This window comes from Gadus chalcogrammus, chromosome 6 (assembly GCF_026213295.1).
Source record: "Gadus chalcogrammus isolate NIFS_2021 chromosome 6, NIFS_Gcha_1.0, whole genome shotgun sequence".
Taxonomy (NCBI): Eukaryota; Metazoa; Chordata; class Actinopteri; order Gadiformes; family Gadidae; genus Gadus; species Gadus chalcogrammus.
Window position 1 is genome coordinate 25,014,723 of NC_079417.1, and position 21,362 is coordinate 25,036,084.

At 47.1% G+C, this 21,362-nt stretch overlaps 1 non-coding gene across 1 annotated transcript; it reads right to left on the bottom strand.

Moving 5' to 3' along the window:
- Positions 1 to 18,141: 18,141 nt before the first annotated feature.
- LOC130384980 (5S ribosomal RNA) lies at positions 18,142 to 18,259 on the bottom strand. Its single transcript, XR_008895950.1, has one exon. It is a non-coding gene; the product is annotated as a 5S ribosomal RNA (ribosomal RNA).
- Between the last annotated feature and the right edge of the window lie 3,103 nt (positions 18,260 to 21,362).

Sequence of the window (21,362 nt, forward strand, 5' to 3'; positions counted from 1 at the left end):
AACCAGTTGGTATGGTCTCATTTGACACAGCAAGAGAAGCAGTAAATCCCGGTATCTCCAGTCTAAAAATATAGACAAGCAATTTCAAATTTGATGTCCCAATTGGTGGACCTTTAAAATAGATCCAAGGAAAAACCGGTGACATTTGACCACAGAGTTCTTTCTGACAAGTCGTTCTCAAACTAAGCCATGGCCTGATCTGAGAATCCAATGCGAGCCGATCTCTGTTTCAGAATAGAATGTTCACTGTATCAAAGGGTTTCGAAAGATCAATACAGAGTGCAACCCAATGTTCTTCTGTTCAGCGCTTCAGTGATTATCATTGATAACGTACATTTTTGCAAGAAAGATGGTACCATCTTTCTTGCAAAAACCTAATTGGGTGGGAGATAAGATGGAATTAAAGTTAAAAAATTCCGTTAGGTTATGAAATTACAGTTACATTACAGTTTACCACCTTTTAGCAGAGTTTTTGCCCATTGCTTGAAGACTATAGACACATGCTTAGACCAAAGTAACACAACTTGAAGTTTTTGTTACTATACCTTACCTTAAACACATGTAACCATACCTTAAACAAAAGCCCTGCTTTGCACTTTAGTTGCAATTCTACAACACACTTGCTCCTTTCTGCAACACACTTCGCTCTTGCACACTACACACTATTTCATACATAAGACACTTAGTTAAAAAAATGAAATCTCAGCATACCATTGGGAAAACATATCTATTCAAAATACAAAACACATTTGGTAATTGAAAATAATTTGATACACACCTGAAAACACTTACTTATAAAACTGAACACCAATCAGCCAGCTTCAAAAAGGCCAAAGGGCAATTGTGTACGTCCCGGGGCAGCACAGGGGAAGTATATATCATTGCGTGCCGTCATAAGCCTTCGAGGGTAACTGCCCCATCCTGCAAAAATAGGTACCAACAATACCCAACACATCATAACATTTCTATATGCATCCCAGGTTTGTTGTTGTCTGGGTTTTTTTTTTTTGCTCATTGCTTGATCACGTTTGTCAAAACTCAACACACAAGCAAATAAGACAAAACACTGAGAAATATACCATTCACATCGATGTCAAATTTAAACTCGGCTATCAAAACCTAACAATCCTTTGTCAAAATGTTACTCTGATGCCAAAATGATACACACTTTCATCATATGAATACACTTTCAGATCAGCAGCAGCACACTAGTCTACTTTATATAAAACACTGCAGTCTTCCAAATTCACTGTTTTCATTCAGTTCCACAGAAGGCACGTTTTCACAACAACTAAAAAATCAAATGATCCATACTGTACATTGCAGTACGTTACTTTACAGTGCAGTAAATTCAGTTCAAGCAAAAATAAAAATAAAACAAAAATACACAACTGAGCTGTAAACACAGAAAAACACGGCGATTTAGCGTGGTTGGGCTGGACCTCAATAGATTGACCTTACCTCAATGTCTCCGCAGGCCTGTTCCATTGCCTGGTCATATACATGCCACCTTCAAGCCAAATTTTTTTCTATAAGGTTTAGAAATGGCGAGTATACGACTTCAAATAGTTTATGGTTGGTGTACCAGTTCCGGACCAAAACAGCCCGATGGAAACAAACATTATCCCAGAAAACAACAAACCTGGGCTGCTCTGATCTGTCCTGTTCAGCTGCATCATGAAGTGCATCTAAAAATGTAATGATATGTTGGGTATTGTAGAGAACTATTTTTGCATGATGATGCAGTTACCCTCAAAGGCTTATGGAGGCACACAATGATATATTTCCCCCCGGGACGTGCACAATTGCCCTTCGGCCTTTTTGTAGCTTTCCCAATGGTACAATGAGTTTTCATTTTGAATTAAGTGTCTTACGTTTGAAATAGTGTGTAGTGTGCAGGAGCAAGTGTGTTGCAGAAAGGAGCAAGTGTGTTGCACAATTGCAAATAAAGTGCAAAGCAGCGCTTTTGTTTAAGGTATGGTTACATGTGTTTAAGGTATAGTAACCAAAACAAGTTGTTCAAGTTGTGCTACTTTGGTCTAAGCATGTGTCTATAGTGTTCAAGCAATTGGCAAAAACTGTAATACTGTACATTACAGTACAGTTTTTATAGTGCAATAAATTCAGTTTAAGATAAAAAAGATAAACCAAAAATACACTACTGTACTGTAAACACAGAAAAATACAGCAATTGTGCTTGGGTGGGCTTATGGATCCTCGCCTTGAGTGCCGAATCCATCCATGGATTGACCTAACCTCGATGTTTCCCCAGGCCTGTGCCATTGCCTGCAGAAGAGGCATGCGAGCATGTGGTTGGCGGTCATATACTGTACATGCCATTTCTAAGCCGAAAAAAAAGTCTTCGATAGGGTTTAGAAATGGTGAGTAAGGGGGCAAGTATACGACTCAAAATTGTTTATGGTTGGTGAACCAGTTCCAGACAAAAACAGCTGATGGAAACAAACATTATCCCAGACAACAACAACAAGCCTAGGCTGCTCTGATCTGTCCTGTTCAGCTGCATCATGAAGTGCATCTAAAAATGTGATGATATGTTGGGTATTGTAGGGACCTCTTTTTGCATGATGGTGCAGTTACCTATGGCGGCACACAATGAGATAGCCCCGGGACTTGCACAATTGCCCTTTGGCCTTTTTTTACCTGGCTCATTGGTATTCAGTTTTGTAAGTAAGTGTTTTCAGGTGGGTCAATTGCCCAATGTGTTTTGTATTTTGAATAGATGTTTTTTCCAAATGGTACCTGAGATTTCATTTTTTAACTATAGTGTCTAATGTATGCAATAGTGTGTCGTTTGCAGGAGCAAGAGTGTTGCAGAAAGGCGCAAGTGTGTTGCAGAATTGCAACTAAAGTGCAAAGCAGCGCTTTTGTTTAATGTATGTGTGGTTATATATGTTTAAGGTATACTAACAAAAAAAGTTGTGTTACTTTGGTTTACAGTTTTTTCCTATCGTTTTAGGCAATTTACCTAAACCATGTTCACATTCCCTAAACACTTAACACAGTGAGCATACCAGTAGACCATGTGAACCAAACTGTGGTTACTTGCCCCTATGCTAAGATACAAATGCTGGCAATGACGCCTTCTTCCAATTTTCATGGATACCTGCCCCAGTCAATGTTCACTACCGGCAAAACGCTGTGGAACTACAGCATATTTTACCAATGTTTAGATACTCTGTTCAAAACAGTGAACTTTCTGTTCAAAACCTAACAGTAATTTAGATCACTGTAGGTGGAAAGATGCTGCATTTGGACAGACAAATGAAGTTACATGTTTGAATAAGAAAAAATATTTAGTTTATAGTTTATTTATTTTATTTTACAGTAATTTAGATTTTTTTCTCCCTGTGCACCATAGTTCTTGGTGAATTGGCATGGAATTACTTTTTTTATGTAAAAGCAACACTACATACAATGATCTGTACAAAACACAGAGGATAAGTTTTGCAATGCAAAACACCTGGTGGTCATTTCAGCTAAATCTCCAAAAAGTAAAGCACAGTGAAAAAAAACTGTTGTGTTTGTGATTTGTTTCTGGATCATATATTACGTACTTACTGTATGTAATTTGCATTACAAAAACTGAAAATTGTTATTCTCAGTTTCTCATAAAACACTTACAGTATTTACTGTATTTACAATTACAGTACATTTACCACACTCAATTGTGACATCTTTTGTGGGAGGTAAACCGACATATGAACACTGTCAGCAGATACTTGGCTTGGATTGTCATACTGTAATATTACAAACTTTATTACTGTAGTCCAAAGAAGTGTTTGTCTGTGTTTTTTCTCTTTTTTTCAATGCAACACTACAGGAAATCTATGCCAAACTGGAGGACACAGCAACATTTTATATATGCAATTGGCAATGCTTCAAGATGTTAGTGTTTTTTAGGTCATAGTGTTCTGAGAGGAAACATGTGTTAAGTTATGGCAGCATTGTTTGTGGTGTGGTTGTTGTAGTGCATTTTGCACCAAAGGTTAACAGATATGCAGAGGTGTATGTCTCTAAAGCCCACTGTGTTAAGTGATAGGGAAAAGTGACCATAGTATGGGTACATGACCGAAAACGATAGGAAAAAACTGTAAGCATGTGCTATAGTGCTCAAGCATTTGAAAAAGTCTGTAACTTCCATCGGACCGGACCAGTTCCGGTCCGGAACTGGTTCACCAACCAGAAACAATTTGAAGTTGTAAACTTCCCCCCTTACTCGCCATTTCTAAACCCTATCAAATATTTTTTTCCGTTGTCAAGATTTTGACAAAGGATTGTTAAGTTCGATAGCAGAGTTTCAATTTGACATAGATGGGAATGGTATATTTCCCAGTGTTGTGTCTTATTTGCTTGTGTGTTGAGTTTTGACACAATGACCCAAGTTTTGCAAAACGTGTTCAAGCAACGGGCAAAAACTGTAAAGAAAAAAAGCTGATTCCCAAATCTTCGGGATTTCACTATGTTCGAGGGAGAGATTATGAAGGCACAGTAGATCAGTAACTCAGCAATGAACTCAGCTGCTGAGTTCATTCAGCTTTCTGTTTCAGTATAGGAAGCTAGGCTCAAGAAGATCAGCACCACATTATTTTCTAGCACATGGTTTTCAATTGCATCATAAACATCCTGAAGTGAGAGTCAACTACTGAATGGTTCCTCCAGGATAAAGAGAGAATTGGTGAAATGAAACCAAGAACCGTACAAAGTGCTCTTTAAAACAATCCAGTTAGGTACACACCTTAGAAATACATCCATTTAGTACACATAAACTGGTACACACCCAGACAAATACACCTGTTTAGTCAGTTTGTTTGTTTGTGTGTGTGGGTGTGTGTGTGGGTCTGCATGTGTGTTTGTCCATGTGTGTTTGAGTGTGTGTGTGTGTGTGTATGTGCGTCTGTCTGTCTGTCTGTATGTAGTGCTTCCGTGTGTGTGTGTGTGTGTGTGTGTGTGTGTGTGTGTGTGTGTGTGTGTGTGTGTGTGTGTGTGTGTGTGTGTGTGTGTGTGTGTGTGTGTGTGTGTGTGTGTGTGTGTGTGTGTGTGTGTGTGTGTGAGTATGTTTGTTTCGGTTCCTACAACAGGTTTTTTTTTATCATTTGACAGGAGTCAGATGATTGCCCAATACCCAACAGATCGCACTTCACATTAGGAATCGACGTCGCTCTCTTTCTACACAGTGTGAATAGATGTTTTCAGACAATTAACTATTTCAACTGCTGGTGTTGGAGACCCTTGAACCATTGTTCCATTGGTTAAGAGGGACTCTGGCAGGCTGTAAGTGATGGAGTGGCTATAACTATGACATGCTTTAAGTACTGGGCTTTTCCCTGGTTTAGATAAGAGTGATAAGATAAGATTCATGGCCAGGTTGCCATAATCACAAAAGGGAAATTCCAGTGTTACAGCAGAAATGAAAGTCAAAGCACAACAAAAAGCCCTGCATTTGCCAAGGCAGTGTGGTGTGATGATGATGGGAAGGCCTTCAGTTATGAATGGAAATGTGATTCAAACAAAAGATACCATTTATTTATTATTTAAATACAATGAGGGAGTGCATGAAGGTTGGGTTTACAAGAAAAGCAAAGCTTCTACTTCTTCTCAGAAAGTGTCCCAGAAAGTGAAACTAAGCATTGAGCAGGAGGTGTGGCAGTCTTAGGGGGGTGGCAAAGGTGCATAAATACAGCCTCTAGCTATTGACTCCATCATACCTAAAGACTAAACTGAAGACTTCCACAGCACCATGGCAACCAGACTCCTAATGCTTATTTTTCTGGCTCTCATCTCCAGCCACTGGACTTTAGGTAAGCACCACACACACACACACACACACACACACACACACACACACACACACACACACACACACACACACACACACACACACACACACACACACACACACACACACACACACACACACACACACACACACACACACAGACCCCTGCCTGTACTCAGCCATACCTATGTGTGTCTGCTTCAGGAGAGGTCCCAGTGGACTGCTGTCCGGGGGTGACCGACAGAGAGTTACCTTGCCAACGAGTGAAGTCTTACCTGGTGAAAGATGCTTCTACAGGCTGCCACCTCGACGCCACTGTGTAGGTGATGACCACCCGTGTAGGGTTAACCCTCACCATGTCAGCCTTGTCTTCTTTGTGTTAGGATTGTACTAGTTGTACTAGTACTAAATATCTCTCTTCTACCTCTCTTACAGTTATGTAACACGGAGAGGTAAGCAGCTCTGTGTGCCTCATCCAACTCAGAGACACTGGGTGAGAGCATGTATAACTGCTGTGGATGCCAGAGCAGCTCGGCACTAAGGTAGGGTATTTCACTCTATGCCTACAGCATTATTGTATATTTAAGCAATAGATCACAACAGGCTGTAGTATGTGCTCATTATACCACTGTTAAGGGGCGTTGTCCGGCCCCGACGCGCAGCGGAGGGCCGGCGACCCCATTCACAGTGGTATAATGAGCACATGCCACTGACTGAAGTGATCTATTGCTTTTATACAACGGTTACTGTTATGGCGAAACGAAAGTCATAGACACACTACATTTAAAAAGAAACCAAGAAAGTCAAAGTAGCCGTTTTATACCAAAAAGTAGTCCCTCCTGGCTGCCGCTATGCATCGACGGTCGCTATGCAACACACTTTAGCGTCCCTCCGAGAGAAGGCTCCGATAGAGCGGTTCGCCGGCAATTTATCCTATGGAGCAGTTCACTCGCCGATTTTAGGCTTCAGTGAACTGTGCTATTTATTTTATACAACTGTTAAAATTATGGCAAAATGACTCCACACACACACACACTAGTAAAAACACGGTTGTATTCTTTGACACTTTCCACTTCAAGGCGCGGAGTGATACTTTCACAAAATGATTGGGCGTCATAGCAGTTATGTATACGCTCATTATACAACAGTTAGGAACCAATCAGATCGCTGGATTCAGGCCCCCCGTTGTATAAAATACCATATTATATATATATATTTGAATATTTGACAACTTGGAATCCAGGTTATTCTCCCAGGTTCTTTGTGTTTGGGGTTTATCAAGAAGTGATTGTAATGATTAATTTATGGAAACTAAATAAAAGTCCTAAACTTTTGAATCTATATAATGTAAATAAATATATGATTGACTATAAACTAGAAGAGTAGGGCACAAAACACCAACAATCAATTTTCAAAGCCATGAATAACTTTTATGAATTTCTACATACAGTATCTCTGTTATTAGGGGTCCGAGCAGCAAAGCTGCTTGGTCCCCTATTATTTCTGTACACTTCATGTTTTCCCCAAAATTCTGTAAAAGTCATACTTCAGCCTATACTACAGCCTGTGAGTCGGAAAACTTTTATTCAGGTATAGTTACCAATAACCCCCACTACCCATAAACCCAAATTGTGGTACTGCAGCCAAAGGTGGTGCTATTTAAAAAAAAATATGAACTTATTTCTCCAAAATCAGATGCATCTTTTTCATCCTGGTCTTCTGCTCTAAACATGTTTACATTTGCCACGATTTCATAGAAAGTCCAAATGTCCATCGTCTCAGCCCATTTTTCCTATATGACCATTTTGTTATTGTAACTACCATACGACTATCATTAGGTGGATACCATTAACAGTGCACATTTTCAGATCTGTACTCTTTTAAAAAATCCCTTAATTATCTTTTCAAATGTGTCCTTGGAGTTTTCTGGATGTTGTGTGCTTATCAATAGACATTTTCACCATGTGAATGAGGCTACAGTTCAGCTTTGTCAGTGGCTCAATGGGATAAGTGCCTTGCACTGGTGATCCTTAGGTTGAGTGTTTGAATCCCAATTAGAGCACTATGAACAAGCTCAAGATGACATTCAGCCATTGATTTGCGGCCCACTCACCTGAAAGCCTATGCACAGTATGGCATTAAGGGGAACGTCTATCATTCATAATTATATGTCCTATTTATTTATCTTCCATATATATCTTCCATTAGTGTGTTCTTGACTTTTCATTTTGCTCAGACCCCGTTAATCACCGCTTGCGGTTATATTTTAATTATTTCTGTACCTTGATATCGTTTTTCTTTTCTGTTCTTCCACATCCTGTATGGATGTTTCCAGATGCAGGGTGATGATGACGATGGCAATAATGATGAAGCAAATGACCATGCTGGCGACGAGAATGAGGATGACGATGCAGAGGTTTAAGGATGTTGATGATTGACGTATATGTTAAAGTACATCAATTGACCTACCATGCTGTAACCGAAAAACAAAATCAAACCACCTCAGTGTCAAATATTTTGTAAATGTGTACCATGTCTAGTATATGCAAGTATTTGTGAACCATGGGACCAACACAACAATTGTGGGGTTAAAGATGTTCATCTTCTCTCTGATTAAGCTAAAATAAGTTGTGTAACTCACCCATTCTTCTTGTCATAATTCAATATAGTCAGTCTCTCTAAGGTCTCTGATTCAAGACTCTCCAGTGGCACCATATCATAAAATGGTTCTCCCCTTACTTCCCTCCTTAAATCGAATCTACATTTCTCCTGTTTTGTATATATACAGTTTTTTCATTGTTATTTGCACTTTCTTTTATTTACAGTTTTTTTTATTTCTTATTACTGTTTTGTACTTTGTTCTGTGAATTTCCTGTCTGTGAACAATAAAGTGTATTCAATTCAATTCAAGGATTTAATGACCACACAGCCAAGGCTGGTGGAGTTCCAAACGGTACATCAGCTTATTGTAAGAACAACTTAACAGAACAGCAAGGCAAGGCAAGGCAACTTTATTTATATAGCACTTTTCATACACAAGGCAGACTCAAAGTGCTTCACATATAAACATTGTTATACAATAAAATAAAATAATAGATAAGTAAAAGAAAACATATGCAAAGAAATGAGTAAAATAGAAAGTTAAAAAAGGCTTTTTAGTAAGTAAAATTGAAAGTGCAATGTATTTAAGAAAGTGAGAAAATTAAATTGAAAGTTATTTAAGATCAGATCAACAGACTCCCTGGAACCCAAGTCGGGACTACAACCCGACCTAAAGGACAATCTATTACAATATTCTAGGCATTACTCAGCAAATGTCATGTATTTTTCTGGTAAAAATAGAAAATAAAGGGAAAGTTAAAAAGGCATTTTAGTAAGATAAAGGTAAAGTATTTAAGATTTAGCAGAAAGCTAAAGCAAACATAAAAGTCTTCAATCTTGTTTTGAAGGTGCTCAGAGTTGGGGCAAGTCTTAAATCCTCAGGGAGTTTATTCCAGCTGAAGAAGACAACTGTGGGAGTGGATGTTGGCTGGTTTTAGCAGCCTCACCTGGCCCAATCTGACTGGACTCTGGGGCTGGCTAAGGCTGCACGCCTCTTGCACATTGAGTAATCAGTGTGCACAGGTTAAAGGGGTGATGCTTTTTTGTCTTTTCCATTTGCTTTAGACAGTTAATTGACATATGTATACCAGAGGGGGGGGGTAAGTCATTCATGTGCAAGTCACAAGCAAGTCTCAAGTCATAACCTTCAAGTCTCAAGCAAGTCCCAAGTCACTGTGGTGAGAATCAAGCAAGTCACAAGTCAAGTCATTGCTCAGGTCAAGCAAGTCAAAAGTCAAGTCATACAAAAATCTGATGATCTAACCCAGTTTCCACATTTAAAAATCGGTAAAGAGAGTGGTTCATAAGTTTAGTTTTATTTCAACATTAACAATAACAATGTCTTAACAATAACTCACACTATTCAAAACATTCCAAAACCATTATGTGCATAGTTTGAAAATGTTTATTATGATCATTACCTCCAACCTATGAACAGAATCAAATAGAACCTCTAGGTAGCTGTATACGACAACAGTTCAAGTCAATCACTCAATCTCCCTACATGTTGTAGAATATTATTTGCAACACATGGCATCAGGCATGAAAAAAAGAATATTTCAAAAGTAATATCACATACACATACTGTAGGAAGGGGAAATAGTAATACAAAAGCCTGAAAGCTGTTAGCAATCTTGCTGCCTCGCAACATACATCGACTTACAATGCATTGCATTTGCAAAAAAAATAATTTGACAGTACTTTGTCACTGGGTTCTGAATGATGCGGTCACATTATCACCCCACCATGGCTGAACACACGTTCAAGAGGTGCACTTGATGCAGGGACTGCTATAACTCGTACCTCCACCTTGAACAAAAAGACACTTAAAACCACTGAGTTAGAAGTAGCCTACTGACATGAAAATTAAACAAGTTAATCATCTGTGGAACGGGCAGGGCTCGAAAAACTCCAGCCAATGATTTTCAGAAACACCGAGTGGCATTGGACAGTAAGTACGTCAATCAAACGGTTGTACTGCACTCCCCCCCCCCCCCCCCCCGCGCGTGACCTCTTCGTGCACGTGCACGTACTCAAAGCTCGTGCCAGAGCAAGCTTTGTTTTGTTGTTATCCTGCGGTAGCTACTGGAGCTAGTTTACTTGCTAATCCACATTTGGACCTAGCGCTAGAATACAACCCTAAACTACAACCTAGCTAGCCTGCCCTGGCCCACTTTCGCGCATCTGTGTTCGCGCTCTTGTGTGATTGCGCGTCCATGTACTTGGAATGGGTGGAGTCAGAGTCAGCGTTGAAGGAGAGGGGGTAGGACCATTTGAGTTGCGTCTTTTCAAATCTGCTGGCGTATCGCAAATCACATATCCACCCTATAATCTAACTTTAGAAAAGTCATTTCGAGTCATCCGTCTCAAGTCTAAGTCAAGTCTCAAGTCATGAAGACCAAGTCAAAGTCAAGTCGAGTCTTTTATCAGTGTTAGTCAAGCAAGTCTCAAGTCCTCAAATTTGCGACTCGAGTCTGACTCGAGTCAAATCATGTGACTCGAGTCCCCCATGTCTGATGTATACATATTTTACGTCTGCTAAACTAGAAAAATCGATAGGTGCATGAAACTTTCCTCCGTAACAGTCAGTGCGTTTACATGACCCTCAAGAAAATCGAATTATTGGGTTAGTCCAACTATGATTGGATTATTAAGATTATTATTTGACGCATGTACACGGGTCAAATGACGTAGGACGCGAATGTTCAAGAACCTTCCTACGTCATTTGACGCGATCGCCCGTTTCCCGGCAACAGACGATCGCGTCGTCTGTTGCTATTCGATTAAACAATTAAATACAATACAAATATAAAGTAAAAACAAGTGTTATCTAGCGATCCGTTATCTGTATTATGTTATTTCGTCTTTTGGAAACATGAGCCGAATGTTTTTTGCAACCTGCCCGGCAACAGACGATCGCGTTGTTTGTTGCCAGGCAGGTTGTCAAGATGTAAACAACTGATGACGTAGGCCAGTACAATTTTCGCCCCCGGTACAATTTTAACACTAAATTTGTACCGGCTGCCAAATTTGTACCGGGCGCGTCATCCATACGTAATCCATTCCAAACCTGCCTGCAACAGATGATCGCGTCGTCCGTTGCCGGGCAGGTTTCAAAAAACATTCGCGCTCATGTTGCCAAAGACGAAATAACATAGTACAGTTAACGGATCGCTAGATAACACTTGTTTTTACTTTATATTGTGGCAACCCCCTTCGTCGGCGGCGGGGATTCTGGAATTAATGAAAGAAGCAGGGTTGCGGTGCAACAGGTTTTATTGTAAAACCAGTCACGCAAAGGGAAATCATATAAACTAAGGTTCTTCCGTAATCGGGAATAAGGGCACGGGACCTCCTGGTCCAGACCGTCCAGCCCTTCCTCGGGGTCGGCTGGGAAACAGCTCCCGATGCCTCCGGCTTACTCCTGGTGGGGAAAACGTTTCGTTAAAGCACGTCGGTTCCACAGCACGTCTCTTCCTCGTCCGCCCTCTCCCCTGTCTGCCACGTGCCCAGCCCTTTAAGCTCCTCTGTCCTGGTTCCCCAGGTGCCCCCAATGTTCTTGATTCCCTGGGCCCGGTTGATGTTCCCTCTAGCGCAGCTGGGTGGAGGGGGAGGTATCTCCCTTCCACCACCCGACCACGGGGCCGGTGCTGCAGCGGCTGGCCCCTGGTCAATGGCGTGGGGTTGCCACACACCCCCATCCTCAGCAGCAAGCCGGGGGTTCCTCCTGTTAGCCCTAGGCAGGCGTCCCTTCGGGACAGTGCGTCTGCGTTACCGTGGGCCCTTCCGGGTCGATGGACCACCTGGAAGCGGTAGTCTTGCAGGGCCAGGAACCAGCGCGTCACCCTGGCGTTGGTGTCCTTGGCCGTTGCCATCCACTTTAGGGGGGCGTGGTCGGTGACCAGGCTAAAGTTCCGACGAGGAGGTAGTAACGGAGCTTTTCTAGGGTCCACTTGATTGCCAGCGCCTCCTTTTCCACCGTTGAGTATGCCCTTTCGCTGGCCAGGAGCTTCCGGCTGATGAAGGTCACCGGATGTTCCTCTCCTGACCGGACCTGAGATAGAACGGCTCCCAGCCCCACCTCAGACGCGTCCGTGTGTACCACGAAGGGGAGGCTGAAGTCCGGGGTGATGAGCACGGGCTCGGTGCAGAGAGCCTGCCGTAGGTGGGAGAAGGCTTCCTCAACCTCCTCCGTCCACTTCACTCGGTCGGGTAGAGTCTTCCGGGTTAGCTCGTTGAGGGGGCTGGCCAGTGTTGCGAACGCGGGGATGAACCTCTGATAGTAACCGACTAGTCCCAGGAAGGACTTCACCTGTTTCTTGGTGGTTGGCCTGGGCCAGGTCCGGATGGCTTGCACTTTTTCGTCCTGGGGTCTCACACAGCCCCTCCCGACTTGATAGCCCAGGTAGGAGGCCTCCTCCAGGCCCAGGCGACACTTCTGGGGGTTGGCCGTGAGGCCGGCGGTTCGAAGCGCCCCCAGGACGGCTCGGAGGTGGTGGAGATGGAGGGTCCAGGTGCTGCTGTGTATTACGATGTCGTCTATATACGCGGCGGCGTATTCTCTGTGGGCCCGTAGGATCCGGTCCATCATCCCTTGAAAGGATGCGGGTGCCCCATGCACCCCGAACGGGAGGACGGTGTATTGGTATAGCCCGTCTGGTGTGGCGAACGCCGTCTTCTCCCGGGACCGCTTGGTGAGGGGGACCTGCCAGTATCCCTTCGTGAGGTCTAGGGTGGATATGAACCGGGCCGGGCCCAGTTGCTCTATTAACTCGTCCACCCGTGGCATAGGGTAGGCGTCGAAGACAGACGCTTCGTTCAGTTTGCGAAAGTCATTGCAGAACCGGTAGGTCCCGTCTGGTTTGGGTACCAGAACCACCGGGCTGGACCACGCGCTATGGGACTCCTCTATGACCCCCATCTGCAGCATGCGGGCGACCTCTGTTCTGATGACGGCTCGCCGTGCTTCCGGGATGCGGTAGGGCCGGAGGCGGACTCTGACTCCCGGTTCTGTCCGGATGTCGTGGCTGACGGTTGTGGTCCTGCCGGGTCGCTCTGAGAAGACATCTAGATGTTGGAGCACCATGTCCCGCATGTCCTGTGTCTGGCTCGGGCTCAGCAGCTCCCCCACTGGGACCTCTGGAGGGGGCAGTCGAGCGGCCAGCGTCAGGAGAGTTGGATCCCGCGGAGTGGTCAGTGGTTGCCACCGCTTCAGCAGGTTGATGTGGTACAGCTGGGTGGTCTTGCGTCTCCCCGGTTGCCGTTGGCCAGGAACTTGCACTCAGAGGTCGGGATGAGGACGAGGACCTGGTCGCCCGGGTCGAAGGTGCGCAGCTGGGCCCCCCGGTTGTACACCCGAGCTTGGGCTTGCTGGGCTCGTCCAAGGTGCTCCCAGACCACGGGCCACACCTGCGCCATCCTGTCACGTACCTGCTCCACGTGCTCGATGATGGTGCGGTGGGGGGAGGGTTGGCTCTCCCAGGCGTCCCGGGCGATGTCGAGGAGCCCTCTCGGTCGTCTCCCATAGAATAGCTCGAACGGGGAGAAGCCGGTGGAGGCCTGGGGTACCTCCCTGATGGCGAACAGGACGTGAGGGAGTAGCTGGTCCCAGTTCTTTCCATCGACCTCCATCACCTTTTTTAGCATGCGTTTTAAGGTCTGATTAAACCTCTCTACCAGTCCGTCGGTCTGGGGGTGGTAGACGGAGGTCCGGAGGTGGCGGATCTGTAACAGACTGAGGAGGTCCTTTAACACCCGGGACATAAAGCAGGAGCCTTGATCTGTCAAGATCTCCCTAACTATTCCCACCCTGCTAAATAACGTCATTAGCTCTCTTGCCACTGCCTTGGCTGTGGCGGCGCGGAGAGGTATGGCCTCTGGGTAGCGGGTCGCGTAATCTACCATGACCAGTATGTAGCGGTGACCTCTGCTAGTTCTGGGGAGGGGGCCTACGATGTCTAAGGCCAGTCTGTCGAAGGGGACCTCGATCAGGGGCATGGGTATGAGGGGATTCCGTACGGACGGTCTAGGGGCGGTACGTTGGCACTCGGGGCAGGCTCGGCAGTAGTCCTCTATGTCTTTCTTTACCCCATGCCAATAAAATCTAGCTAACACCCGGTCCCTGGTCTTATCCATCCCCAGATGAGCCCCTAGGAGGTGTGAGTGGGCCATGTACAACACCTTGCTAACATAGGTCCGTGGAACGATCAGCTGTTCCACCTCCTTACCCCCCCTCTGAATTACCCTATACAGTAACCCTCCCCGTGTGCTGTAATGTGGGTACTGCCGGCAACTCACCGAGTCCCGTGATAGTCCCTCGTGGGTTTGCACGTGTCCCCAGGCGTGTCTTAAGGAGTCATCCTCCAGCTGGGCGGTGGCGAACCGTCCGCCCCTGTCCGCTCGCCCCTCAACGGCCAGGGGGAGGTCGGAGAAGTCAATGAGGGGTGGGCTCTCACTCTCCTCTGGTGGGGGAATCGGCTCGGAGGCGGTCATCGTGCCCGGTGTCCCCGGGGGAAGGGATTCCGTGGACGAGGCGTGAGGCCGGCATCCTACCTCTCTCGCGGGTCTCTGCGGAGGTTCGTCGGAGTCAGTCGGGGATGGTGGGGGATGGCCTGCCATGTAGACGGGTCGGCTTCGTAGCTGGCGCGGTCTCGTCCTTGGATGTCGGGGTCTTGGTGGGCGAAGCTCCGCCCCCAACAGTCGTCCAAAGATGGGACAGTCTCGTCCAATTAACAGGGGCATGGGTAGGTTGGGCACTACCCCGGCCTGAACCGTGAAGGTCCCCTTCGGGGTTTGTACTGTGATGAGGTTGGTGGGGTATGTTTCCGTCTGTCCGTGGATGCAGCCCACCTCCACGTCCTGCCCGGGCGTTCCACAGGCTATGTCGGGCCGGATCAAGGTGACCACGCTCCCTGAGTCCAGGAGGGCATGGGTGTCGTGCCCTCCCACCCGTACCGGCAGGCTCGGCGAGACGGTCCTCTCGTGTGACCAGCAGGTGGTGCGGAGGCAGGCTCCTCCCCTCTGGTCGGACGGACTGGCCGTGGGCATTGACACGTCCCCTGCGCCGGGACAGTGGCGGGCCAGGTGGCCCTTCTGGCCGCAGGTGTAGCACCTCCACTCCTCTCTCGGAGTCGGGGGGGCGGGGCCTCTGCAGGCCACGATGTTTTGAGCCGGGTAGGCGGGGCCTCGGACGACCGGTGTCTGGGAGCGCGGGGTCTCTGTCATCCGTCCGCGTCGTTCGGTCCGCGGCTCCCCCCCTCCGGGAGGCGGGGCTGTTCCTCCGCAAAGCCGCTGGGTTACTTGATGGTTCTCGAGGAGTTCCACGAGATCGTTCACCGTTCGGGGCTGGTTCCCGGAGGCCCAGCGTTTGGCGCCGGGGGGAAGCGATCGGATGCAGCGGTCTATGACGAGACGATCCAGCAGGGGGGGGGCGTCGCCTTCTACGAGCCACCGCTCGGCCAGCCGGACGAGTTGGGAAATCTGGCTTCTCACTGAGCCGAGCGGTTCGTAGCTCCAGTCGTGGTAGCGCTGCGCCTGGGCGGGGAGGCTGTGTCCATAATGGGCGAGGATGGCCTGCTTGAGCGTCGGGTAATGCCCCGCCTGTTGGGGGTTGAGATCCCGGTAGGCGCGCTGAGCTTCCCCGGTCAGGAAGGGCGCTAGGATGTGGCCCCAATCGTCCGCGGGCCATTGTTCACGGTCCGCGGTCCGCTCGAACACGTCAAGGTACGCCTCTACGTCGTCCTCCGGTCCCATCTTTGTCAGCCTCTTCGTGGGGGCGGCGAATGCAGGACCCCGAGCGAGCTGCTCGGCCATTCGGACCATGCATCTCCGTAGGACGTCTATCTCCTCGTCCCTCGTGGCGGGTTGGTCGGCGTGCTCCATCGTGGTCTGGGTTGTGTTTAAGTCCAGAGATCGCGTTGCCCGCATCCTCCACCACTGTGGCAACCCCCTTCGTCGGCGGCGGGGATTCTGGAATTAATGAAAGAAGCAGGGTTGCGGTGCAACGGGTTTTATTGTAAAACCAGTCCCGAAAAGGGAAATCATATAAACTAAAGTTCTTCCGTAATCGGGAATAAGGGCACGGGACCTCCTGGTCCAGACCGTCCAGCCCTTCCTCGGGGTCGGCGGGGAAACAGCTCCCGACGCCTCCGGCTTACTCCTGGTGGGGAAAACGTTTTGTTAAAGCACGTCGGTTCCACAGCACGTCTCTTCCTCGTCCGCCCTCTCCCCTGTCTGCCACGTGCCCAGCCCTTTAAGCTCCTCTGTCCTGGTTCCCCAGGTGCCCCCAATGTTCTTGATTCCCTGGGCCCGGTTGATGTTCCCTCTAGCGCAGCTGGGTGGAGGGGGAGGTATCTCCCTTCCACCACCCGACCACGGGGCCGGTGCTGCAGCGGCTGGCCCCTGGTCAATGGCGTGGGGTTGCCACAATATTTGTATTGTATTTCATTTTTGAATCAAATTTAGCTAGTAAACTGAGTGTTTAAAGCGGGTTTCAAAAACATTCGCGCTCATGTTGCCAAAGACGAAATAACATAATACAGAAAACGGATCGCTAGATAACACTTGTTTTTACTTTATATTTGTATTGTATTTCATTGTTTAATCAAATTTAGCAAGTAACTGAGTGTTTAAAGCAGGTCAAGGACGAAATAGCACAATACAGATAACGGATCGCTAGATAGAAGGTTCGCGAATGTTCGGGAACCTTTCACGTCATTCGACGCGATCGTGCGTTGCCAGGCAACGGACGACGCGATCATCTGTTGCAGGGCAGGTTTGGAATGGATTACGTATTGATGACGCGCCCGGTACAAATTTGGCAGCCGGTACAAATTTAGTGTGACAGCTCTATTACTACTAGTTGAAATGGGCACAGCGCCACCTATCGTACCAGGGAAAGAAATGCTTCTGCCAATGAATCGATTTTCTCACCGCCATGTATACTCGGACAGTTGCAGTGGTCCGATTGAGGAGCATAATCGAACTATGGCCTTTATCTGATTAAGCTGTGCATGTAAACATACTGAGTGTGACTTCAGACTGCACAGTGGCCGGTGCTTATGTGCATAAGTCCCGCCTCCCGGTCACCCGCAATGTTTACAAATTCTCAGGGGGTGAAACACGCAAAGTATTTGACAAATCGCAACAAAGTGGGCGTGCTGACCAATCACAACAGACTGAGCTACTCGGGAGGGGGGCCTTAAAGCGACATGATACAAATCAGACCGTTTTTGAAATATGCGAAATTGGTTTTGCAGAAATTAACCGTTTGAGAATAATGAGGGGTAATCCAATAATGCATTGAATTTATATAGCGCTTTTTCCTAGACACTCAAAGACGCTTTTACATTGAAGGGGGGGACCTCACTCACCACCACCAGTGTGTAGCACCCACTAGGGGTGATGCACAGCAGCCAATCTGCGCCAGAACGCTCACCACACACCAGCTCGAGGTGGAGGGTGAGGGAATTAATGAGTCAGCCAATTATACAATTATACAGGGGGATGATTAGGGGGCCAGATTGAATGAGCCTGGTTGGGCCAGGACACCGGGGGAACCCCTACTCTTTGCGATAAGTGCCCTGGGATCTTTTTATGACCTCAGTGAGTCAGGACCTCGGTTTTACGTCTCCTCCGAAGGACGGCGCCTTCCGCAGCACAGTGTCCCCGTCACTGCACTGGGGCATCGGGAGTGATGTTAAGGCCAAAGCGAAGAGTGCCAGCTATTGACCACCACCCGACACCACTTACAGCACCTGGTATTCCCAGGCGGTCTCCCATCCAAGTACTAACCAGGCCCGACCCTGCTTAGCTTCCGAGATCAGACGAGATCGGGCGTGTTCAGGGTGGTATGGCTGATGTAATGCAATACAGGTATGTAACCCTATTCTAGTAGTAGCCCCAAATTCAATTATTAAACCTTAAAAAAGCATGATATGGGATATTCAAACCAGCCATCTCCACACAAACTCGGGGGATCGCCTCTTGCATGGCAGCGGAGCACCCTAGCCATGTTTTGTAACAATAAACCAGATTTAACAACAACAACCATAACAACACCACCATCACCACCACCCTGCGTCCTTTATGCTTGGAAGAGCCCAGAAAAGTCACTTTGGTGGTGGTGGCAGCCACCTCGGTGGCGTGTAGTAATGGACTTTGCCAAAACATATTTGGTAAATGTAACAGTATAGTGGATCGCATGTCAGATATATGTAAATATATCTGAATAAAAGTCAATTTACTGGGAAACTAATAGTGTACATGTTGCAGGTTTTAGAGGGAAATTGTGGCAGATCTCGATGTGTATCTTCTTCTGGATGGCAGCGATTGGAAGAGGTGTTGAGTGGTGGGTGGGGTCCAGGGTGCAATGGTTTTGGATGATAGGCTGATGGAGCTTCTTGTGTGACAGAACAAGATTAAAGCCCAATCGCATTTCTACCCCTTACCCCTTCAGCTTACCCCTTCAAAACAAGGGGGAGGGGTAAGGGGAAGGGGTAAGGGGTAGAAATTGGGCCTAAGATACCATGAACTTCGCTGAACATACCCAGGCTTTGTTGGGAAAACCTGGCTCGACAGAGATGCAACTCGCATTCAGAGTTAAATGGTACCACTACGCTCACTTTAGATTAAATTAGTTGAACCAGGTTTTCCGCTTTAGGTTCAATGTCTGTTCACATAAAAGGGGCGTTTATCGCGTCATTTGACTCACCCTTATGCAAAATAAATAGAGCGAGAGCGGTGTATTTCAATCAAGACGAGCAGTGCATTATTATGAATTCCTACAAGGAATTCCAAATTGCAGCCAAGGGGAACACGGTTGCCCATAATAAGGCTTGGGTGGCGTGATGGCAAAAAATAGTGTTAATTCGTAAGTGAAAAGATTCTGCATATTGTCAAAAAAATATCATGTATCATCATGCCTTTTACCCCCATAGATGTGGTGCCAGCACGCTCCTACGAACATGGGGCCAAGTCAAAAATAAATATAAAAATATAAGGCCTATTCAATGTGGTAGCCTAAAGGTCCGATTCCACAGGACGCGTAACGGCAGCGTTACGGCTGCAGCACGTCTTGGCCGCGGTCACCGCAGCAGATAGGTTCCACTCTAATCAATGAGACCATTTCCACCGGGCGTGGCTGCGGAACGGTGGAACCTAAATGCTATCATTCCGTAGCATTTCTATTTTTGCCGCAAGCCGTTGCTGAACCGCGTCAATTTCAACAGAGCAGATCGAGCAGGGCAGGAAATGAAAAAGTAAAGAGCATCCGGTCAATTTTCAATATAAAACACAATACTCAGCTCATGTAGCCTATCACAACTTCACATCAATATTATTACGTCATGACAGGTGGCACCAGGTCAACAGTCAATCAATCAAGGGGTCTCAGAGGGTCGGCAACATGGACGACGAGAGACTCATTGTCAAAGTTCAGCAACATGAAGTCATTTATGTACCAAATCATCCTTTTTATGATGACAATGGCCGGAAGGACAAAGCGTGGCATTTAATTGCAGTAGTTTTGGGAGTGGAAGGTAAGTACATTAGGTTTAGGATTATCGCGTGATCTCGTGATCTCGCGTGAATATGGCTGCTGCTGCGCTGCCGTAACGCAACCGGTGGAAATGCAAGCAGGGCAGAATCGCAGCTGTTCCGTGCCGCAGCCGTAACGCGGCCGTAACGCGGCCGGTGGAAAGGTTTGTGGTATACCCCAGATTGTTTAGGAGGATATGAAATTGCATTTATAAACAGGGGTGCACATAACTTTTTAAGTGAGTTAGTCACTCAGGTGAGTACCAGGAGATGGTGTTTGGTACTCACCCCAACTTACCCAGGTTCACAAAGGCGATCCAATTTTAAATACACAACTTCTTCAGCACAGCATTGTTTTTTGCTCCACCTTTTTGTAAATAAAACTGCAGCAGCTTGAACATGGAGCGATTGAATGTCTCACAGTAAGGAACGACAACGTTGTGATCAGATGATTTTGCGCAGTTCTCCAATGTGTGGTGGTACACAGCGCCCATGGGCGTGACCATGTTGAATGTCTCACAGTAAGGAACGTTGTGATCAGCTGTTCTATTTCATGTAGGCTACGCCATCTAGGCTTTGCCTTATGGGCTTGTCCCATGAATAATTTCAACTATGCACCAATCAACATGGGCACCACCCACATTCCCACAGCACCGTGTATATATGGCGGCGCAAACCGCCGCCCATCCTCCCTTTTCTTTCAGCATTTGTACTGATCAACGGAAAACGAAGATATGACTTCCATTAAGATGACCCGTGGCAGCGGCGTGGGCGAGGCCAACGGCCAACGGCCCTTTTCAGGGCCACTGGAGAGCGCTCCTGTAAGAGCTGACGGGCCCTTTTCAGAGCCTCAGTGCGCCTCCTGTCCCGCCTCCCTGGCTCCGGCTGACAGACACCGGGCGTGTTTCAGGTGCCTCGGCGCTGAACACGCCGCTGCTGCCTTGGTTGCCCCCGCCGCCTGCACCGCCTACCGCGCGCTGCCTGAAGAGGGGCTCCTCTCCAGGCACCTCTGTTTCTGTGGATCTCGCTGAGGCCATCGACATCTTCGGGGCCGAAGTTCCGGACGCCCAGGACGCCGGCGAGCGCTTCGAGGTTTGACGACGTCGCCTCTTTGGTCGACGTCTTTCCTGGCTCTGCGTCCGAGTTCTCCCGCTCCGGGGCTTCCACCGAAGCTGCTATCGTCCCGAGGGAGAGACCGCGCCGGATGGCCGATCTCTTCGGCGAGATCATGGTAGAGCCACTCGCCCCCATGTCGGATGACATGCAGGGCGAGTGTTTTTGCACCCTGTCTTCCTCCCGGCGGGTTACCCAGTGCCCCCTGTTCCCACCGGTTCAGCACCTTTTCACCGCTGCGGGTGGGGACCCCTCTACTCTGAAGGCCCCGCTGAGGGCCTTCACTGACTTCACCAACGTGGAAGGGTGGGCTGAT